The following is a 13,168-nucleotide window of genomic DNA, read 5'->3' on the forward strand; positions in this document are numbered from 1 at the left end:
GCTTACTGGATTATATTCTGCTCTCAGTTTTCATAGAGTGACTTCTCATTGACAGTATTTAAAATGGCAAAAGAGAAAAGACAGGCCTATGACATCAGTTACCAAATCTCTCAAGTAAAAAGATGCAAATACACTCCAAATTTCTATAAACTCAGAATAAGAAGCATCCTGGTCTTTTGTTTTTGAGATACTAAAAGCAGACAAACAAGCCAAAACACGTAGTCTAAATGATTTGGGAGGAATCTAATCAAGGAACATTGTAAACACACATAAATGCCACAATGAACCTCCCCCAACCTAATATATGCTAATAATATATATGCTAATAAAAATGTAAAAAAATAGTCTAAATGATTAATGAACAAAAGGAAGGAAGAGGATCTGCACAGGTTTTCTCTGCAGAAAGAGGGTGAGAAAGACGATGGAAACAGGGGAAATTATCCTCGATGAAGGACGGAGTACAGAAAAGGTCATGGGACACAATGTTGCAGAATAAGCAGGAAAAAATGTTGGCAGTAGGAACATTGATTAATAGATGATTAAATAACTTGAGATAAGATTAATTATAATTCAATTGTAAGGCATTCAGTTTAGAAGAGGCAAAGAGAAACAAAGAAAGGTGCAAAGAACATAGGTTCCTTCACAAGCCATAGGCCTGAGGTAAGTTTGACTGCTAAAAATAAGCTCAGTGACTTTGAATAAGTCATTTCCAGACTTTAGCCATATTTATAAGGCATAGACATTCGTTTAGGTGAGCATGGGGTTCTTTATCTACTTTAAGATTCTGGGCATATACAAATTAGTTTAGCACTTTCCCACTATTAATTCTTGCTAAAACTTTCAAATATTTTTTTCTAATCCTGCCCATCCTTGCAGATTTTCAGTTATTTTGTCTCATTATGTTTATCAACTCTTTTACTTTTTTTTTTTTAATTGAAGATCATCTGCTTATTTATGGCTTGTGTTAAGATTAAGATAAGAGAATTTCTATGGGCCGGGAATGTAACTCAGTAGTAGTACATTTGCCTAGCATGAGCAAGTCTCTGGGTTCCATTGCCAACACAAATAAAAACTATGCCTAATGTATAGCCTCATGTTTTTTGGCTTCTTATGTAAACATTGGAACCTAAGCTAGGCTTCTAGACTCACACAGTAGTCTGGAAACCCTGCCTAACATAGGTAAAGACTATATTTCTCAAAAATGCAAATGCTTATTTCTAATGTGAAGAGAAACTGACAAACAAAATAGAATAGAAATCCTGATTGAGGTCACATCAGCAATTTCAACAAATCAACCAAAGGAATTAAAGGGAATGAACTTAGTTCCTTCCTAATAGCATTTCAGCTTGTTTCCATATTGCCCTTTTTTTCTGTTATTATGCAGTTAATGCAATCTAATTCAGTAATGTCTTCTGAATGATTAAGCCATTTATGATTGAACCTGATGAAGGAAATGAGAAAAGCCTCTTAAACATCTAAATAGAATAATTCCTATTAACTGCTGTAAATCACAATCAGAAAGCTATTGAAGTCAACATTTTATTCAGGCACAAATATTTCCAGAATTGAGACATTTTCATCAATATTGATAATGAATCCTAGAAAGAAAATTAGAACTTCTGATATTAGAACTATTTTATGGTGTGTGGAATTTTCTCTGAGTGATATTTTGTGGAAATATTAGTACTTCCTCTGTACTAACAAGTGGAAAGATCAGGCCAGAGAGGATTTGTTGCTAGTGGCTTTCCACATATCAGAATGAGAAAAAAAGCCTTTTTAGATCCAGTGAAAATCTGATATATTATCTTTTTCAAAAGAGTTCACATCATGAAAATCATAGTAAAGTACAGTAGTCTGTAAATTATTATTTTGAATGTAGCCCCTTCTTTTTGTTCTGGTGCTAAGGAGTGAACTCAGGGCCTTGCTAACCACACGTTCTACCACTGAGCTATACTCCCATTCCTTAATTTATCATTCAAAAATATATTTTAATCATTTTTATATTAATAAACATGCTCTCACATATATACTGCTTGCCAAGAATTAACTTACTTGAATAATAAAAATTTCTAGAAGACTTAGTCATTAATGTTAACATAATCATTGAAATATGTTTCACAACTCAGCTTACATTACCAATGGCTTGCACATGATCAAAGATTAGCTTTGCACAGATTGATTCTTTTAATGTAGGTGTGAATGTATATTTGTACCCTGACCTGTATGAGTGGTGACATTACTCTAGCCTTAGTTGATGTTAGAACATATCTGACATTGCATATTTTTACCTGGAATATTAGTTTGGTTGCAAAATATCAAGGCTATATTGTGTTGTAATAAGGTAAAATTATAAAATGTTTCAGACTCTGTGTGAATGCTCCTTATCTAAATATATAGGTATGAATATTATTTTTATTTTAGGTGAAATTAATTTTAAATGAGGATATTTTTGTAGGTGAATAAGATAATTTCCCTTAAAAATTTTTTTAAAAAATTAGCTAGCGTTTGTTGCCCTTAACTCAGAGAAACTAAAGCAGATACCTTAAAAGCACCTGAGGCCAATAGGAAAAGGGGACCAGGAACTAGAGAAAAGGTTAGATCAAAAAGAATTAACCTAGAAGGTAACACACACGCACAGGAAATTAATGTGAGTCAACTCCCTGTATAGCTATCCTTATCTCAACCAGCAAAACCCCTTGTTCCTTCCTATTATTGCTTATACTCTCTCTACAACAAAATTAGAGATAAGGGCAAAATAGTTTCTGCTGGGTATTGAGGGGGGGGAGAAGGAGGGGGTGGAGTGGGTGGTAAGGGAGGGGGTGGGGGCAGGGGGGAGAAATGACCCAAGCCTTGTATGCACGTATGAATAATAAAATAAAATAAAAAATAACCAGAAAAAATTTTTTTTAAATGATGATGGATAAGATCAATCAGGATTCATACAAAGTGACACTATTTACCAAGACCTGTTAATCCTTCAATGAGTGTTAATAGAAGAGAAATTATATAAAATGAAACAACACAATGAGTCCGATACGTTCACATAATCACTCAAAGAAAGAATGTGGGTCTGGGATCTGGGATGTGGCTCTAGTTGTAGAGCACTTGCCTAACAATCATAAGGCTTGAGTTTAATCCTCAGTATCACTGTGAAAAAAAACCCCAAAAACCCAACTGTGCACTGTGATTTCATGCAGATTTGCCCTTGAATACAGGTAAAAGGAGTTTCTTCTTCAGATTCTGTCCCTGGGGCCTCCATATTTTTGAGTACCTTTCTTGTTCTCCCTTCCTCTCGATTATCTGGGATAGGGCCAAGCTGGTGGTATCATCTGGATGAGATACTCCAAATTTAGTCTGGGATAAACAAAGCCTCTGAGGATTCTTCAACATGCTTTTTGTGTGAAGTTGGACAGATATTCCTGGAAGCTTTGGGATTCATGCCTATGGGCCTATCCAAGGGGCTAATACTTAGGCCCTCACTGTTAGCACAGAATGTCTTTCACAGATCCATGTAAACTCTGGTCAACAATATCGTTCTAACAAGGTTGATTCAGTAGCTCAAATTGTTTAAGTAGATAGGAACCCCACAAATTTTTTTTCCATGACTCTGTATATCCTCAGGGACAACTGATTATTTGCCATTAAACCTTAGCATTTTTCATTGATAAAAATTATAATCTAAAAAATTATTATTTACTATGTGTTTTATTGTACATATTTCAACAAAAGAGCTAACATACTTGACAAGATACTATATCACTTTGAAGCAAACATGATGAGGATTGTTTCATCAGAAATAAAACAAGCTGATATTATAAAACATGTCAATAAATTTTTGAAGCTAACAAAGAAGATGCTATTCCCACACCACTCTTGGAAGTTACTACATGGCAGATCAGAAAGAAGCATATACAACTAGGAAAAATGTTTATTGAAATTTGTACAATTGATATTGTGGTATTCAGGCAAACTGTTGCTCTAATACAAGCCATTCCAAAATCCAGTGGATTAGAGCAACAGCAATAATTTATTTTACTCACCAATCTTCAATTTTGGTAAAGTTTATAAGGGATGGCTATCACTGTTCCACACAGCCTCAGCAGGGGCAGCTCAAATAGGGCTGAAGTAGCCATGTCCCAGGTGATTCCCTTACCTGGTGAGCAAGCAGGTGTTGGGTATTACCAAGTAGCTTAGTCAAGACTGTCTGCAATCATAAGATGCTGTCTCTGTGGGCCCTTTGCTAATTGAGCCTACTCATAGAAACTGTATTTTCATGACTAAGTACAGAAATTTGCTCAGAATCACTTGTGGGATGTTGTATTAGTCAAAGCAATCACAGAGCTTCCACCTGTAATATAAAGATAAAATACAGTCTCCATCTTTCAGTGGTCACAGTCTCCAACTATCCATGGCTATCTTTAACTCAGCATTAGTAAGCAAGCAGATAACTGCAAATGCAACCAGAATCATTGTCCACATCTAAATGAATCGGCTAAAATCACTTTTTAAACAATGCAGGTTGAACAAAGAAAATCTAAAACATCTTACAACATTAAGAGTCCATCTAACCAGAAGCTAAAACTACCTTTATAGAAATGAGAGAATAGGAAAGTTGAAAAACCTCCCTTGAACTATACTTTAAAATTGGCAAATGTATGAACAGCTAAATTTCCTATTTGTTCAGGCAGCTTTTGCGTTAGTTGGAGGCATGGTCACACTAATTTATACAGTCATTTTGAGCAGATAGAAATGTGCAAGAGATTCTTCAAATATTTAAGCAGATGTTTAATAGCAGAATAAGTATGTAATGATTTTATCTTTACTATATCCAGATTTCAGGCCTGATATTTTGATCATATGCTACATTTCCCTTCAGAGCTTACCTTGTGAATATGGATTAAAATATTTGTTTGAATAAAGCAGATATAAAATAAGTGAATAGATTAATAAAAGCAAAACCCCCCAAAAATTTCTCTTTAAAAGTTAAATGAAGATACCCTTTTCATAGAGATTTTCTTATTCATGGCCTTTGGAAGGTCAAATCATGTGGAGACTTCTAGCGCAAATGCTCGTTGTGGAATCATTTGAAGGTCTGCAAAAGTCAAGGCTGTATGCTGCGATGAGTGGGTTAGTGCTTTCATTCTGAAATGTCTGAGAACTGCTTTCGGCTTTGAAAAGTTCTGCCTAAAGCCTTTGATACAGATTCTTCTACGTGTAATATTTTCCTATTCATCATTAATTGTCTTTTGGAAAAACATTTAAATGAGTTTTACCACAGGCAAGATGGACTCAATTACAATTTTGTCCTTTGCCAAAAGCAGATTTGTGAGCAAATAATAACGCTGCATAAGTATGAAAGGGCTTTAAATATTTAAAAAGTAATTGTGAAGGATCCTGAATATTGAATTAGTAAAGCCAAATACTATTATTCATTCTAAAAAAAAAGAATCATGACAATCCATTCATTCAGTCAACAAGTAGTATTGAGCTTGAGTTGTAGGAAAGACCAAATTATGTGAAGAAGAATGGTATAGGGATTAAGGTGGGAAAGAGCTTGGTGAAGTCCAATGTATTAGCCAACAATAGCAGCTAATATGTGCTCAGGCTTTATTTATTATATGCTTCAAACTTGAAGTTGTATCTGCAAGCGTGATCTCATTTAAAGCGCACCACAATCTTATCACTTAGCTTCTGTGATTATTTTCCGTTTCAGAGATAAAGAAGCTGAGATGTTGCCCAACCTGTAAAAGTGAGCTTTTTGGGAACAAAGGACCCTACTAGGGACTAAAGGTCCAAAGCATTCTTTGACTAAAGGTAAAAGAAGATGTAGTGTAATAATTTCATTTCTTTATTCTGACCCTGATTTTTTATGAAAAATTTCTCTTGTCCCATTCTCAAATGTCATTCAGTCAGTAGCTGTGGTTCTCTAGATGAAGAGATGACAGAGTAAAGGGGCAGAATGAAAAAATATATAAATAAAAATATATGAATAAAAGCATATTAAAATATAATATATAAAATATGATTCTGTACTTCTGAGTTTCAGATTTATAGATCAGGCCTAAGAAAAAAAGGTTTGAAAAATATGTCAGAGCTAGTTTTGAACTTAGAGACTAGCAAATTTTACCTAAAGTGGAAAGGGAGGAGAATCAAAGTAAAAATAACAGAATTTGATGCTTCTGTGAAGGACTCCTGTTTAGTTACCTCTCTGACTATGGTCTGGAAGTAAGTAAGCATGAGAAAAGCCTGGAGGAGTTTGGAAACCATGCAGTGGAAGGGGATTGTGCTCAATGAAGCAATAAGACCTTAGCCTCCCTTCATGGACAGCAGCAAATAAAATGCATAGATGGTGTGGGTGCTTAGATAGAAAGACATGTGACAGTCCTACTTGTAGTATGGACTGTCATATATATGTAAATACAAATGATGCATATATATATATAAAACATATATCAATATACATATATATCCCATAAACAATATTTTTCATTTTGTACCCATTAAGGAAAACATTATCATAAAGGTTGATAACAGAAAATATTAATTACCATTGTAATTTTAATCTGATGGTCAATTTGTATCATGTTTCTTTTCATACCAATCTTGCAAATATATTTATAGTGAGAATTATTTTTCAGTTGTCCAAGGAATCTAAATGTCTTTTATTGTCTTTTCCTTTCTTTTTGTGGGGTGGAGGGCATTGCTGGGGCTCAAACACAGGGCTTCTCATGTGGTGGGCAAGCATAGTATGACTAAGCTACATCCCCAACCCAGGTATCACAATTTCTTTATTTTCCCAGTATAGGAACTTGGTTAAGCAACATTCCATAGAGTGGTAAGGGTTAATATTGCTCAAATAAAAATTCCCTCCTTTATTTTTGTCAATAATTGGATCTAACATCTTGGGGAAAAATGTGATTTTAAATACTCAGTCCAGGAAGGAGGAGAAACAGTGATGCTTGGTCATCAGTGTTGTTAAGTATCGATGATACAGACAGCTATGACACCTGCATTTCCTTTTGAACTTCCTTTATTAGCCTAGAGTATGTACTTTTTCTTCCCAACCATAAGAACTCTCAGGTCTTTAAAACATGACTTTCCTTCTCTGAAAGAAAAGAAATTACAGATTAATTGATTCCTGAAAAGAACAACATGATTGCTAGTTGATTGAGATAAACTTTATAAATGGAAATAAGCATACTTCAATTAAATGATGAACATACACAGATAACCATGGACACTGTTGTAGCACATATAGCTTGTACTTAATAGTTTAAAAGATACTTAATATCATGGGAATATGTAAAAAGTGTACAGATGAACTTCATCAATTTGTGTTCACCAGGAATGTTCAATGTAAGCAGTACTATAAAAAATGAGACAATCTCATATTCAGTCAAATAGAGAGATATGAATGAGATTTTGAATCTTTTTTGGATTATCATGTTTATATTTATAAGCTACAATGATAGCTTCATTCATTCTGTGGCAATAATATCTACAAGCAAATAAAAAAAGTCAGCACATGCAGTGTGTGGAAAATTGATAATACCCCCTACTGCAGACATAAAATTACCCCCAAATATTTTCTGAGCCTTCTTTAAGAAGATATATTAACCAGTGTAAAACAGAAAAGGCACTTTCCTAGATATACAAATTTTTATAACTTTTAACATATTTATGAAATTTGATCCAGAAATCCCAGTTCTAGAAATATAATCTTAAAAATAGTCACATATAACAATGTTAATGATTTTAAGAGTTACACACAAATTTATTCTTTGGAAAGTCATTTGTAATAATACAATACTAACAACTTAATTTTCTTTCAAGAAAAACTTTATCTAATTATACTTAACTATATTTTTGAAAGCTATTTAGTTGCATAGTTAAATATATCACAAGACAGTAAGTAAACAAAGCAGATTAAAAGCAAAAAGCATATAAAGTTTTCTTATCTGAGATAAACAGATTAAAGTATTTATAATAATTATCCCTAATGGTAAGCTTATGGATAACTTTATTTTCTTCATAATTTTTTGTTTTCTAAATTTATTTTCTAAAGTCTTTCATTTGTGACTTTTATAATAAAAATTAAATAATATTTAAAATCATAAAGTAAGAATATAAAATGCAATGTTAGAAGCTAAACCCTGGCTAGATGCTCTTGGTATTCAGGCTGCATGGGTCTAGCTTTGATTACTGCTGAGAAGAAAGATGATCAAGCCACAGGGTCAACACACACCAGTACTCTATGAGTCTCTAAAGGCTCAGCTTGGATAAACCCCAAAATATTCAGCTGTGCTATTGAAAATTAACTTGTACCACCTAACCCCCTGAGGTTTATAATACTGAAGATAAAATCTGAATGAACTGAAGAGATTTTTAAAACATGGGAAATATAGTTAAACTTAGATTCAAAATTTCTTATAGGCTTAGAAATTGATTTTTGCCATTATTATTCAGGTCTGGATCAAATCAATCAGAATATACTATAAGCTGGAATGTGTCCATCTAAAACATTCTATTACATGTACTATTTCTATTACACATAATGCTTTTATTTTTAAGAAAAATGGAAGTGGCTTCAACATTTGTTTGGTTTTTTTGATATACACTTGTTATAATCTCATGTGCCTATATGGTCGGTATGGTCGGATAAGAGGTAAGAATAGCAAATAGTAGACTACAAATAAAGCAAAACTTGGTACATATCCTGTATATCCCAGGCACTTCCATGTACATAAGTACACATAAAGATAAAATATTCCAATCCTGTTATAAGTATTTTATTCTATTTCTCCAAGGTAACAAAAACTTCAGTCAAAGTAGTATACTTTTTGCTTTTAATCTGCAACTTACTTTTCTGATAAAGTATAATACTTTACTTACCAATGAAAATAAATCTTAGCCATAGTTTCAGTAGCTGAATACTTTTTTATTATATGGCTAAACTATAACATACTTAATTTTTTTCTGTAATTATGTGCAATTTGTATTATCCATTGCATGAATCACTAGGTAAAGTACATTCTTAAAAAAAGAATAATTACCTGATAATTATTGTGGATATTGTTTCAACAAGTGTATGCAAAATATTGCCACAATATCAGATGCTAAAGTATAAATTTTTTAAACAAAAATATAACCATAGCCCATTATAAAGTAGGCTATAATGCAGATGATCACCTTGACACATTGTCAAACTAAGGCCAATTTAAGCAATTATACAAGTGACACATACAGAAAATCTCAAAGCCTGGACATGATATACATTATCTTTAAAAATAAGGGGATCAGTTCATGGAAGGCAAATTATATTTTTCTATGTAGTATCAGGAATAAAGCCATGACTGGTAGAGGAAGTTACACAGAAAATCAATGGCCCTGAAATATAATGGGTCCTGAGGACTAGTGACTCAATCAAATCACCTACTAGCTAAGGTGGAGTAACAAAAAGTTCAAGTTAACAGTCTCATCTTTCATCTGAAATAATCAAAACTTAAGAAAAATTATAAACTAATGGTTTGTAAGACAATCACTTTAGGTAACAAAAAACAGTGGTCACTTACAGATGGAAGCAAATGAGGAAGCTCTATTATGGCCCCAAATTAATGCCTCAGGGACAGTATATTGTCTCAACAACCATAAAAAATGTAAAGTAGGATTTTAACTTTTTTTCTGTTACTGTTCTTTTTATGTGATATAGGATTTTAAACATGTGTGAAATAAAATATATTTTAATAACAGCATGAGGGCCTGTGGAGTGAAATGAAAGTATATATGAAGTGGCATAACAGTACTTAGAAGCGGACTGTGATAAGTTAAAAATGCATATTATAGATACTAAATCAACTACATAAATAACAAAGATTTATAACAAATCAACTATCAAAGGAGATAAAATAGTCACAAAATATATTCAAGTCCTTTCAAAGAAGATATGAAACAAAGACAAAGTGGAGAAAGAACAGGTAGGCAAGTAGAAAGCAAAAGTATGCTGACAGAGTAAAATAAAACCATAGCAGTAAAATTAAAGGCAAACAATCTGAATATTTCAACTATGTCAGAAATGGTCTCATTTTATGCAAAAGCAAATAAGATTCAATTCTATGTCGTTTAAAAGAAATGTACTTTAAATATAAATACATAAATATATTAAAAATAAAAGTGGAAAAAGATATAATATGCCTATGAAAACTAGTGTAGAAATAGAATTTTAAAATTATAGAGAAATATGTGACTTAATTTTACATAAATGAGGTCTATAGTTCTTGAACTTTGGTTTTGTTTTTTTTTTTTGTGAGTACTAGGGTCTGAACTAAACCCACTCCACCAGTGGTCTGCAGTTCTTATAGCAAATTTAACTCTGGAAATCCAATGATTTAGTATTCATCTTACTGTTAAAATTAAATGTGAAAACTTTAGATCAGACCAATCAAGTCAGCCCACACATTCCAATTCTTAAAAAACACCTAGATTTCAAATCAAGTGTAAAGTAGTATCATCAGAATCTAAAACAGGGAATTATTAGGTAACTGTAGTATTGTGCCATCTCTAGGGGTTTAAATAATAAAAAAAAAAAATCCTTCAGATGTGAGGCTAGAAACTGCTTGATTTATTTTAATGATGGTGTGCACTTAATGTTTTAGGAGAGGACTTTATTACTATCTAAAAGCAGCATTATATTAAACCCACAAATTAGCTTCTGTTCTGTTTGGAATCTAATTATCTTTATGTAGGGCAAGAGTCCAGAAAGCTGGGGGCAAAATCTTACCTTTCTAAATGGAAGCTTGAGTAGGGAAAGTGATGGAACTGCTCAGCTAAACAGTGTTTACTGCAGAGTCCACATGGGATTGGGACGAGCAGACCCGAATACCACAAAGGCACCAGCTGCCCCCTCAATGGTAGACAGGAAGGCCCATTTTTTCCCTTGACGTTTGGTACAGCTTTCATCTCTCTTAGAATGTAATTAAAATTAACTTTTACTTTCTTGCTTTTTAAAATTCCTTTTGGTCCTCAGTGTGAACTCAAAAACATACTCTAGTTGTCACCTCTTCTCAGGCTTTTGTAAAGATCAAGTATTCATCTTTTCTGGGCATAGCATGAGTTCACTGATTTCATAATTTTCACTTCTTTTATCTTTTACTTTTATGATCTATCATTTATCCTTGGTACTTTTATAGAGCCAATGGTAGTGACCAGACAAGAATGGAAAAGATATGCTTGTGAAATGTCCATACAGAAATATACACAGCTAAGGAAACATTACTGAGAAGACTATTTTTTACCCAATGTGACCAGTCTAGGTTGTTTGACATATTTATGGTGCATATAGTCTATAAAATGTCTGGTGGTTTTCTTCTTCCCAGCATTCTGTGAAAAAGATGATTTAATTAGGTAAGATTAAAAGCACATTATGGAATTGGGTAAAGTTTGCTATTAACATGTAGGTTAACTATAAAAATATCATATACAGAGTTTTATATTATCTCCCAAATTCCCCCAATTATATGGAATGGGATACTTTCTATACACAAGTGTTTATCACAGGATCCTTTTGATTTTCACTTTGCAAATTGAATGACTATTTATGGAGCATTCTTTGCATGTTTGGTATTCCAATAACCATGTTGAAGAAGGGATAAATGTTGCCTTTTGTGTGGAAATGAATCCAATAAGCAAAAAGGGTAATGTACAAACAAACAGAAGATTAGATATAGTAATGGTAACTTGCGATAAATGCTACACAAAAGAGAAATGAGGTTAGGTAGTACGTAATACTGGGGAGGGAGGTGGATGTAGAAGGCATATTTAGAGAAAGAGCCTTTGAGGAAGGTAAGGAAATAATGCCTAGACTGAAATTTGACAGGTAAGAACTAGCTAGAAAAGTGATGGGAGTGGGTAGAACAATGTAAAAAAAAGGCAAAAGTTTGAGGACTCTTTGTAGGAATATTTTATGCATTCTAGAAAATAAAAGAGGAACAGGGATTTCTGAATTTTTAAGTGTAGAGGAGGGGATGAGCTGTAAGGGTAGCAAGAGAAGAGGTGGAAGGGAGTGCATGAGACATATAGGCCAAGAAGCAGATACACAACTGTGCATGTGGGGACACCTCTATTTATCTACATACAGTCCTGACCAAGAATTCTATTTTTCATTATATTTCCCACTGAGATAATAATTCACGCTATCAGTTCTTTTTCCACTATTTGCAGATGGTGATACATACCAACATAACCTCAAGAAGGAAAATTAATCTACATTCACAATAAGTTTCCATACACTTTAATAATCTTTTTCTTAACTACAAGGTTAGATTTGTTTTTCACAATACATTCTGAACATTCACTTCAAAATTTACAGCCTCTCTCTTTTTCAACATAAGCAACCTAAGGAGGTAGAAATAAAATTTCACTGGATGCGTGGACCAAAATGGGAACAAAAGTGTTTGAAACATCAAATTCTTCCATTATTTCAAACTTTACCTTGAAAGAGAAGATTCTCAAGGGCCTACCTCTATTTCCTTTTAAGCAGGCATCATGATAACGCCTCCTCTGGTACATGACTTACTTGTACTGATCATCATGCCTACACATGGGAGAGACATGGAAGATTACGATTTGCTCTCAGGATGACTTTGTATGAAGTAGATATAATGCCAGCTGTGATAGCCCTGGCCTGTGTTTGTGCATGTGCGTGTGTGTGTGTGTGTGTGTGTGTATAGATCATGGTAAGATTATTAACTTTCACTGGTTTATTTCCAGAGGATATAGAGGTCTAATTAGTAGGGACTCAAACATTCTATATACCTTCAGGAAAATATTTAATAAAGCAGAATGAGTGGTTGGCTAGATTATGTTGTTTACTACAAAATTATCTTTTGATTCATGATATGAATTTGACTTTCTATCTCAAAGAAACAAAAATTCTCAGAAATAAATGACAGTCTGCTTTTCTTGCTCTTCCTCAAACCAAAGTAAACAGAAGTTTAAGATACACCTACTATATGTAATTTCACTTAGTTGTTTTATCACAAACCCTGATTACAGTTCTTTTCTTTCTGTGAGAAAAAAATAATTACTCTTCTCTTTCCATGGTGCCAAAGCTTGTATCAAAGTTTTGTGTATCTCATACATTTTCCACTATGCTTTGTCTAGACCCATTAAA

At 33.2% G+C, this 13,168-nt stretch overlaps 1 long non-coding RNA gene across 4 annotated transcripts in view; it reads left to right on the top strand.

The window, feature by feature from the left end:
- Positions 1-598: 598 nt before the first annotated feature.
- The window catches only part of LOC141414810 (uncharacterized), a 75,808-nt gene continuing 63,238 nt past the window's right edge, over positions 599-13,168 (top strand). For all 4 annotated transcript variants that reach the window (XR_012439680.1, XR_012439681.1, XR_012439682.1 and 1 more), the window contains exons 1-2: positions 599-660; positions 5,714-5,814. This is a non-coding gene — a long non-coding RNA (uncharacterized lncRNA). The remainder of the gene's footprint in view (positions 661-5,713; positions 5,815-13,168) is intronic.

The sequence above is a fragment of the Castor canadensis genome, chromosome 12 (genome assembly GCF_047511655.1).
Source record: "Castor canadensis chromosome 12, mCasCan1.hap1v2, whole genome shotgun sequence".
In the NCBI taxonomy this organism is placed as follows: domain Eukaryota; kingdom Metazoa; phylum Chordata; class Mammalia; order Rodentia; family Castoridae; genus Castor; species Castor canadensis.